The sequence below is a fragment of the Tupaia chinensis genome, unplaced genomic scaffold (assembly GCF_000334495.1).
Source record: "Tupaia chinensis unplaced genomic scaffold, TupChi_1.0 Scaffold143599_1, whole genome shotgun sequence".
Lineage (NCBI taxonomy): Eukaryota > Metazoa > Chordata > Mammalia > Scandentia > Tupaiidae > Tupaia > Tupaia belangeri.
Window position 1 is genome coordinate 485,529 of NW_006203445.1, and position 10,463 is coordinate 495,991.

Consider the following 10,463-nt stretch of genomic DNA (forward strand, 5'->3'; position numbering starts at 1 on the left):
GGGGATGGCCACGCCGCAATCCCTTCTCCATTCTCCTCTTGGGATCTTGGGCACACAAACACATACGCCTGGCGTGAGTTTAAACCACCGGGTCCGGGACTCAAACCACAGTCAATTACATGGGAGTCCAGTGACATAGCCATTACGCTAACTGCTGGACCCATTGTCATTTTTTTTTTTTAAGTTGACCAGAAAGAGACAGAGAGAAAGAAGAAAGTGAGAAAGCAAGCTGCCAGGTCTGAGACTTGAGTCATAGTCAACCATGTGGGAGTCCAACAGCCTTAACCACCACGCCACCTGCTAGCCCCATGATGTTTTATTTTATTTATTTATTTTTTTTGGAGAGGTTTTCTGTTATAGGGCACGTGCACTCGCCAGAGAGACAGAGAGACAGAAAACGAGAAATCGCCCCTCAGGGGGGATGGCCACGCCGCAGTCCCTTCTCCTCCATTCTCCTCTTGGGATCTTGGGCATGTACGCACACATGCCCAGCATGAGTTTAAGCCACCAGGTCTGGGATTCGAACCGCATCAACTACATGGGAGTCCAGCGACATAGCCATTACGCTAACTGCTGGTTCCACCCATGATGTTTTGATATATGTATACATTGAAGAATGGCTAAATCAACATCATTAACATAATTCTTATGGTAAGAACACTGAAATGCACTCCCTCAGGCATTCTCAAGTACAATGAAAAATCGTGACTAACTGCAGTCAGTAAGTCACACAACAGATCTCTTGAACTTATTCCTCCTTGCTGAAATTTTTCACCCTGTGACCAACATCTCCCCCAGTACTCTTACCCCTAGCTCCTGGAAAGTCCCTGGTAACTACCGTTCTGCTCTCTGCGTCTACGAGTTCAACTTTTTTGAATTCCATTTATAAGAGAGATCATGCAGTGTTTGGCTTTCTGTGCCCGGCTTACTAATATAACACTTTCCACGTTCATCTATGCTGTTGCAGATGACAGCACTTCCCTCTCTGTAAAAGCTGCACGATATTCCACTGTGTGTATATATGCCACATTTTCTCTATCTGCCCATCCACTGGTAGACACTGAGGCTGATTCCATATCTTGGTTGTTGATGACAATGCCTGATTATATGATGGGTGCATACAATAACACAACTGAGTATCTCTGTTAGTGTTTCTTTCACAGTTTATCTATTTATTTACTTATTCCATGTTTGGAAGAGAGAGGAAGGTCTAACATTCCCAACAGGGTTCCCATGGCCACGATTCATGCCTGACCTCAGCCAGTCAGGGTCACTCACATGTGTCCATGCCCAGCATGTGCAGGGAGAACTCAGGACAAGAACCCAGGACTCTCCCATGTGGCCTCAGCATTGTGAAGAGTTGTGTTACTGCTGCACTGCCACAGCTGGCCAACTTTGCTAGTCTTATATCCCCTCCCAATGTTAGGCCTGATTGCAGGATTTTCTAATTCATTATAGTGCTATGATTGTTTACCCTTTATACCCTCATGATTGGTTATTCTTCACCTATCTAGACTTTGGAAAGAAAGAAACTAAGTAGTATATTGCTCAATTCTCTTGCTACTACCTATTGGTTGTATTTTATTCTTGACATGCATGTAGAAGACATTGCAATTACTGATTACAATGATCATTCTGGACTTTTTAATTTTATTCTTTTTTTCTTGCCTTTTTTGGAGAGATTTTTGCTATAGGGCGGGTGTGTTTGCCAAAAAGACAAAGAGAGACAGAGAGACAGAAAGTGAAAAATCACACACCCCCTTCGGGGGGTGGTACCACCCAAACCCTTTCTCCTCCATTCTCCTTTCGGGATCTTGGGCACTCACGCACACACGCCTGGTGTGAGTTCAAGCCTCTGGGTCTGGGACTTGAACCTCAGTCAACTACATGGGAGTCCAGCAACATAGCCATTACTTCAACTGCTGGTCCCTATTTTATTATTTCTTTTTTAAAAGAGAGATTTTTGCTATAGAATGCATGTGCTTGCCAGAAAGACAAAGAGAGACAGGGAGATAGAAAACAAGAAATCATCCCCCAAAGGAGATGACCATTCCACCATCCTTTCTCCTCTATTTTCCTCTTGGGATCTTGGACACACACACACTCGCACCCAGTGTGAGTTTTAAGTTTCCGGGTCCAGGACTCAAATCGCAGTTGACTGCATGGGAGTCCAGTGACATAACCATTATGCCATCTGCTGGTCATAAGACCTCTTATTTTAAGCACGTAAAGAAATATTTCACAGATGTTACAGACATCTCTGGAGTTGTTGGAGCATCCCTGTTTGTAGGCCTTGTAATCCCCAGGGCAGGGGAATTTCCACACTGAGCATCATGCCTAAAGGCTTCAAAGCACTTTTCTTCTGTCCCCCACTTCCTTCCAGATCCTTTTCCTTTGGAGCCCTGTGTAATATAGAGAATTTCTTTACTCCACTTTCCCTTTTTTTCTCATTATTCCAACATGAAGGGGAGTTTATCTGTTCCCGGGACAACACACCAAACTATGATGTAGGAATGCGGAGGCACAGGGGTGATTGAGCCCACAATCACAGTGAGACATGGGTTCTTGTCCTACATTCAGGAAGAATTAGAGTCATGGGCACACAGAGTAGGTATAGCAAAGTGGAGAGTTTATTAAAGGAGAAAGAAAGAAAAACAGAGCTCCCGAGAAGGAAGGGGTCCTGGAAAATGGGTTGTTCTCTGGTAGAGTTTCTTGAAGCATTGGTCTGTGTGAAGAAGTTTCCCATAAAGTGGTTATGAATGTTTTACCTGATCATGTTAGAGGCATGCATGTGTTCTGACCAGGAAACGTGCTCTCGCAGATATCTGCTGTGGATTCCAGCCTAGGAATGGGAAGTAGATGGCGTGAAAGATCACCCTTCAAGCCCTAGGAATTGGACATGCTAAGTGGGAACCTGCAAGAGCACCCCATGCATATGTGTGTGCATAGACACCTGTGTTCCTTTACAAGCGTTTTAATGCGAGTACATGACTACGCATGCAGTAAGGGTATACAGGCATGCCTCGATTTCTTGGAAGAGGGCCATGTGAGGGGAGTGGGGATTGGGTGGGTCTTACTTTCTTGCCGGCTACGAAGGGCCTTATGTCGTGGCCTGGGAAGGTCCTGGTGATGCGACTGGGGAAGGGCTTCATGATACAGCCAGAGTAAATGTGCAGAGCTGGGCTTGTTCGTTTGATCCTTCTGGCAGTGTCCAAGGATGATGTGACACGTGCTGGGGGTTTGCTCTTCTGTCTAGAGAAATGGTAGAACTTATACTAGCCCTGGAACTAGAACCAAGTGGTTGGTGGGGAGGATGGACAGTGAATTCCAGTAAAGTTCCTGGATACCCACTCATGGTCTTCCCAGGCTGGAGACAGGTAGGCCAGACCCCAAGATACTGGAATCCCCAGTGGAAGCCCTTTGTCTCTTGGCTCTGTGGGTGACCCCTTGTGCTGCTGGGCCCCGGCTTCTGTGATAGCACAGTCTGGTGAGGGCGAGACAATAGCAGGCTCCCATTGATTGGGCTGCTTGGATGGCTGTTAGTACTGGGATGGTAAACGGGAAGACCAGCTCATTGCCAGTGCTGGGAGTACCAGCAGAGGCCTGGGCCTGGGAACACTGTTTTGGGGTTGAGGTCTTTCTATCTAGACTTGTCACATGTCTCTGAAAGGAGCACAGACTTGGTTTGCCTCTTGTCTGAGCAGATCTGGCCTTCCCAAGGCCAGGACCCACAGCCATAGATCCTTGTCTTTGGTGGGGATTTGGTACACCTGGCTTTTGCTCAAGGTGATGGAATTGTGTCCATTAAGACCTTGGGATCTGACATGGATCCATCTCACACATGTTAATTAGCTTGATTTTACCATCCCACCTTGTGTATGAACATCGAAACGTCACCGTGTACCCCATCAACGTGTACAATGATGGCGTGTCAATTTAGAACGACAGTCCTACGAACATAATACATGCAAGGCAAGTTGAGCAGCTTGACCACCCCACTTGTTTATGTGTCTGCCTCAGCCGGAGCCACTTGGTTTCTCTTTCTGTGGTGGGCCCGCACTGACCAAAGTTTCCTTAAAATAAAGGTGACTGTTCTTTTGGGGGCCTCCTTTGACCCTGACGCATGCCACAGGATGAGGCTGAAGTCCCACCATGAAGCCGCCCAGCTTTGAGGAACTGCCCAGCTTTGAGGGTGCTTCCTTCTATCGATGTGCCCTGGAAGTGGTCAGCTCCCCTTAGATCTCCACCGAGGCTGCTGGTGCTGTAGGTCGTGGGGAGGCTCAAGGCTAGGCTGGGTGCTGTGCTGGGAGGGTGGTCCTGATCGCCAGGCTTGGGTGTGTCTGGAAGCACGGCATCTGTCTTGTGGCCGCATGCCTTGACTCCTGGTTTCCCTCGGGAACCAAGATAAAGAGAGGAATCAGGGTACTCCTGAGGGGACAGACAGGGTGAATGGAAGCTTATAGTATAAGGACAGAACACAGGGATCAGTGTTATTGGCAAAAGCTGAGATTCTCCTGTCAGGGGGGATCCCCTTACCTCCCGTTTCTGACTGCTCATGAGTCAAGGGGTGGCTCCACTTTCTCCCAGCCCCTCCTAAGCCATGAGTGCCCCATGATGTCATCTAATGTGGCCTCTCCCTGGGGTCCAGGGTTAGCAGTATCTGAGGAGGTTTTCTACTTCAGATGTGAGATCAAAGGGCATTTCAAATGACCCTCTAAAGACCTGTTCTTGCTATTCCTCCACAGTCAGATGGATGAATGGTAGGGTCCCTGTATCATGGCCTGGAGTGTTATCCTAGACTTTAGTAATCCATCGTGAGGAGAAGCCTACTCCTGGCTCAGAAAGATTCCTGTCTTCCCTGTTGATCTTCCTGTCCTGACACCTGGTCCTCCTCAGGAAACAAGATGAAGTTGGGAGGAGAAGTCTGGCCGAGACTTTACCCCTCTGGGTGGACAGAGAGGGGATGTACCCAGGGGACACAGGGAAAGAATGCAAATGTTGGTGGGATCCAGAGAAGGCAAGGGCTCCACTGTCATGGGAGAGGGGAGAGTGTTCCTTTCCCTCAAGGTGTAGTGATTGGAGAATGACTCCACACACTCCTGGTACACGGAAATCCATGGGTGTTCCAGGAATTGGTCTAGCGTTGGCCTGTCTCTGGGATTCAGTGTCTGGAATTTCCTGAGCAGGATACCAGTTTTCATGTCGGATAGAATGGAATCTTGAAAAAGCTGCACAGCACCCACTCCTTCAGTTTTCCAAAGCCTTTGGCAATATAAGGCAGAGACCCCGTCAACCAGGGTGTGAAGAGTGACTCTAGGTTCTAGACATCCACAGCAGCGTTTTCATGTCCTGACCCCACAAGATTTCCAGGCACCATATGTGGGAGTTTCTGGCCACATGGAAGCTACTCTTGAAGTCAAAGTCTCCTGATTTCATTGTGCCATTGGCATCTGCCAGGGCATTTCCCAGTTTTGCTCTCTGTTGCCTACACACATGCTGTGGCAGTACTACACTGCTCATAGTATTTGCTAGAAAGTGCTCCAGGCCACCGCCACCTGGTCTTCCTTTGTGTGACAGGTGATTTATCAGGTGGTGCAGAAGCTGTATCAGGTGGTGCAGCAACTCTCACCCTCTGCTGGACTCCACTATGAAAGACGTTGCTTTGACTGGTCACCACCTCATAGGCCATGGTTGACGCTGAGATAAGTTAAGCCTTCCCTGTCTCCTCGAGGTCACATTACTGTAGAGTTGATGCTAATTGCTAGAACTAGCCACAGGCTTCTTTCTCCACCATCCCTCTGTCCTCCATTTATTAGTCTAAGAACCCACGGTTTGCTATCTGTTGTCCAGACACACAGGAGGTTATTCTCCAGTAAACAGCCAGTCTGGTGGATTGGATTAAAATCCACTGCAAGCTCTTCTTACTCTGAGAAGGGGGAAACTGGCCCTAGAAATGCCAACTTCAACACACCAAATGAAGCAGAGGATTGGCTTTTTATGTAAGCCATGTGGTACTGGCCCTAGGGTGACTGGGGTATTCCCTAGCTGAATATGACCTTTTCCCCAGATTGTGATCAATGCTATGATCAAAGAGGCCTCTGAATGCAGTTTCTTATATAGAAACTCACCATTTCCAAACTGTAAGACAGTTCAAGAAACTTCACCAAATTTGCTGTCCCAGCCTCCTCTCATGGCTAGCTAATAAGAACATGACGTTAATTAGAGAATGGGGAAAGTCAGGGAACAGGGCAGTTAAAGGGCTCACCCCAGGAAGGTGGAGACTTTTTTAAGGCTCCTAAGAAATCAGGTGGATATAGAAAGCATTGGTAGGCTAGCTAGTGGCACAGTGGTTAAGGCAGCTGGATCCTACATGGCTGACTCGGAGGTTCAAGTTCCAGACCTAGCAGCTTGAGAAACACTCTGGGCACATGTGCCTGGGAGCCCAAAATACTGAGAGGACAAGGGATTACAGAGCGGCCATCTCCTTGGGAGGCGATTTCTCACTTTCCCTCCCTCCCTCTGTCGCTCTCTCTGGTGAATGCACACATCCTGTAACCACAAGAAAAACTGGGTAAAAAAAATGAAAAGGGGAAAAAAAAAAGAGAAAGAAAGTATTGGTAGGAGTGATTATGAAGGGAAAGAAAGGGGGGAGGGTCAAGACGTACCCCAGCATGGTAGAACTTTTTAGATGGTTTTTCAGAAAGAGGATGAGCAAAATAGAAATTGACAAAGGTTTAAACAGAGGTTTTACCACAGTGCTGAGGACTCCTGGGAGGATGAGAAAGAGAGCACCTGCTGATGGCCCACCATTAAGGGCTCTAAACAAGTTTGCAGCGTCTTCCCCAGCTTGGAGAGTCTCTAGTCAAAAGGCAGAGATCACACTTAAAAATCTGATCAAACATCGCCTAGGGCAATGGTCATGTAGCGTAATGCAGTAAAGATCAAAGTGAGGACCTGGGTCCCTTGACTCATGGTTCTGCTGACGACCCAAAGCCTCTTAAGCAGGGAGGGTAAAATGGTCTAGGGGTGGACAAGACAAGGTCCTGGAAGCAGAACCTAAAAATGGCAGATTGATAGGACATGGAAGGTCAGACTCTTTTTTTTTTTTTTTGGAGAGATTTTCACTGTAGGGCGCGTGCGCTTGCCAGACAGACAGAGAGAGACATAGAGACAGAAAGCGAGAAATCACCCCACAGGGGGAATGGTCATGCCGCAATCCCTTCTCCTCCATTCTCCTCTCGGGATCTTGGGCACGCACGCACACGCGCCCGGCGTGAGTTTTAAGCCACTCCCTTCTCCTCCATTCTCCTCTCGGGATCTTGGGCACGCACGCACACGCGCCCGGCGTGAGTTTTAAGCCACCAGGTCCGGGACACGAACCGCGGTCGACTATGTGGGAGTCCAGCGACATAGCCATTACGCTAACTGCTGGTTCCCGAAGGTCAGACTCTTCTAACCAGGCTTCATGTGAGGACATTGCGTCTCCTTTACCTGGTTGTTTTGTGGGACTGGCTATGACATCTGGCTGGAGAGCAGGTCTCCTGTCTGGTATCGTAAATCCAAACCTGTGGATAACATCCTCATGGGGGCCACAGCAAGGAAAGTGAGGGTGGATGGGCTTCTGGCAGAGTTCCTTGAAGCGTTGGGCTGTTTGAACAAGCTTCCTCTGAAATGGTTGTTTCTCTTTTACCTGTGTGTGTTCCGGGTGTGCCAACCCATCTGCCTGGGTGAGGAGCCCATGTGGGAATCTGCTCACGGAATATGTAGAAGCAGCATATAAATCCGCCCTTTGAGTCATAGGAACTGGACACGCTAAATGGGAAAGTATGATTGGCGTAGTCCACACGGTGTAGGATGGGAATGCTGGTATGGACACACTCTTTTCTTTATAGCCTTTTACTCAGCATATTTCCAGGTTGATTGGAAAAGCCTGTGAGTTCCTTCCTGTCAGAACTACGGGTCCTTTGGATGGAGAATGTCTGTCTGAGGTGCTTGCATATCCTACCTTGCTATGATATTACCTGAAGCTACCCCTGTGACTAAAGGACATAAAATAATCTTGAAACCTGAAATACCCATGATGTCAGAGAAACACTCTAGTGGGGATTGCAGTGCCTGAGAGTGTCCCACGGTGACATGGAAATGGTTCATTCAGGGTCATGCTACCTGAGGAATGAAAAGAGGATACGTATGCACAGGAAGCCTCTTTTTTCCGAGGACTGACTCTGGGACCCTGTGAGGAGCTACTGGATTTTATAGTGCCCTATAAACACTTCTCAGCAGACCCCCAAGAGCTGTGGTGTGTGGACAACAGTGATAAGGTGAATAAAGGACATTCTACGTGAACAGAAGTTGCTCTGATCAAAGACGATGAACACAGATCAGCCGCGTGGGCAGCACTAGCCGCCATGGAAGAATTGAGCAGTGATGAAAGCCTGTGTGTTTCCAGTTTTCACTGACTCATGGGCAGTGGCCAATGGCTTGGCCGCCTGGTCAGGCAGAAGGGCAATAGAAATCTGGCCTGTTAAAGGGATGTGTTGGTATCAGTCCTACTGACATTGGAGGGGTGCACTGAAGCATAGAACACGCTGATGGCCATCAGAACTCCCTCAGGTTCGCACGGTACTTGGAGTCAACAAGGAGGTTCCCCATGTGCTTCCTTCAGGGGGACATGTGGCCCATAACACGAGTGGATGTGGAGGACCAGCAGCCGTGCAGAGATGTGCCAAATCTAGATGTGGTCCTTTTGCACCCTGGCACAAAATACCAGGAAGAACTGTTCTGACCACCAGCAGAAGAGACAGATCTCAGTGCTCTGAGGCAGGTTCCCTGGTGGGAAGCCCTCAGTACAGCTGCCTAGTTATTTAGACTGATAACGGCAGCCATGGGGGCTCTCGGGGCCTGGACAGGTACAGACCACCCACTCTGGTCTGGACTTTGCTTTCCCAGCAGAAGGTGCAGATGTTGAGAGTGCTGTAGAAAAAAAACCTGCACAGAAACTATTCCATCGGTCTAGATGGCCAGTCGTCATTTCTTCAGATTGAGAAACATGCAGGACAGTGGCCAGGATGGCACGGTTGCTGAGCCAGGTACTGGGGTCACTGCCTGAGGTGCAGGTGCCATTCGGTCAACCTGCTCCTAGCTTCAGCTCGCTGTGGACTCATCATAGCCACTGAGCAGAGGCTTTTCCATCTGGCGGTGTTCTGCACCTCTGGCTTCCTGGCTGGTTCGGGAGGAGGAGGCCTGTGAGCAGGTGGTTACACGGTGGAACTCCCGCCTGCCCTGGGCCTGGTGGGCTGCTCCCGGGAGAAACTACAACAAAGCTGGGAAGAGTGACGCTATCGTCTGAAGTTGGAATAATACTACGTGATACTACTAATGCAGCCTCACTTGACGAAATAGCCAAATGGGCAACAGTTGTTGTCAACTGCATAGACCATCTTGATTTTATGGAGAACCCATAGGAAAAATATGTATTGAATATGGAACTAGCTGTATCGCCCTGTTTGGAGAACCCTAGATCCTAGAACTAACGTCTTGGAAGTATCACAAGAAGCTGCAGAAAAGGGATTTATATCTTCGGAAGCAGTGGTATTGATTTACTCCGGCAGATCTGAGATTAACCTATACCAGAAATAAAATGTACTTTGCATGGAACGTTTCCTGGCTATAAATTCAAGACCACCGGGTTTGTGTTTTCATGATGGTACCCAGAAGTCAGCCGTTTATAGTTTTGGAGATCAGAGTACTTTGAGAAAACTAAGAAATGAGTCACATCCAAAACCTATCCCATTTGTTGGTCCAAAATTGAAAAGAAACTGGCCAATTTCTTACTGTAGAGAACTCAGAAGTTATCCCATCCCCCAGACTCAGCAATATCTCCATGAACATGTAGAGGAATCAGCAGTTTGGTATACCGCTCATGTAGCTGTGGGAAGCTGATGTTCGCAGGACTTGTCTTTGTTCTTTGTGATGTTTGGTATTAGAAGACAACTTCTCATAAAGTTCTCATGGCTCTTCTTTGGTTATTTTTCAAAACAAAGTCCAACACGGAAACAGATCAATGCCTCACCACTTACATTGACGTTCTTTGGGCAAGGATACAGCCGTGGCCTTAGTACTGACAAGAACCAAGTACTGTACACAGTGAAGGGACCAGAGGTTGGCTAAGTGGCCACCGCCACAGGGTCCATGTACATGCATACCCAAAATCCTGAAAAGAGGGAGAAATGGAGGAGAAGGGATTGTGGCATGACCATGCCCTGTTGGGCGGTGCTTCTTCTTCTCCCTGTTTCTCCGTCTCTCTCTCTCTCTGGTGACTGCACACACCTTCCAGCAAAAGAAATAAATAAAATAAAAATACCAAGCAGCCCATAAAGTCAAAGAGAGGGACAAGGTTCTTAGAGTAAGAGTTTGATAGAGGACTGCATGGCAATTAGAATACTGGCTGACTAAAGTAGGAG

General features: G+C 48.0%; 1 pseudogene; it reads left to right on the plus strand.

The window, feature by feature from the left end:
* LOC114005258 (saccharopine dehydrogenase-like oxidoreductase pseudogene) overlaps positions 1-10,250 on the plus strand; it is a 10,748-nt pseudogene extending 498 nt beyond the window's left edge.
* Positions 10,251-10,463: the final 213 nt, after the last annotated feature.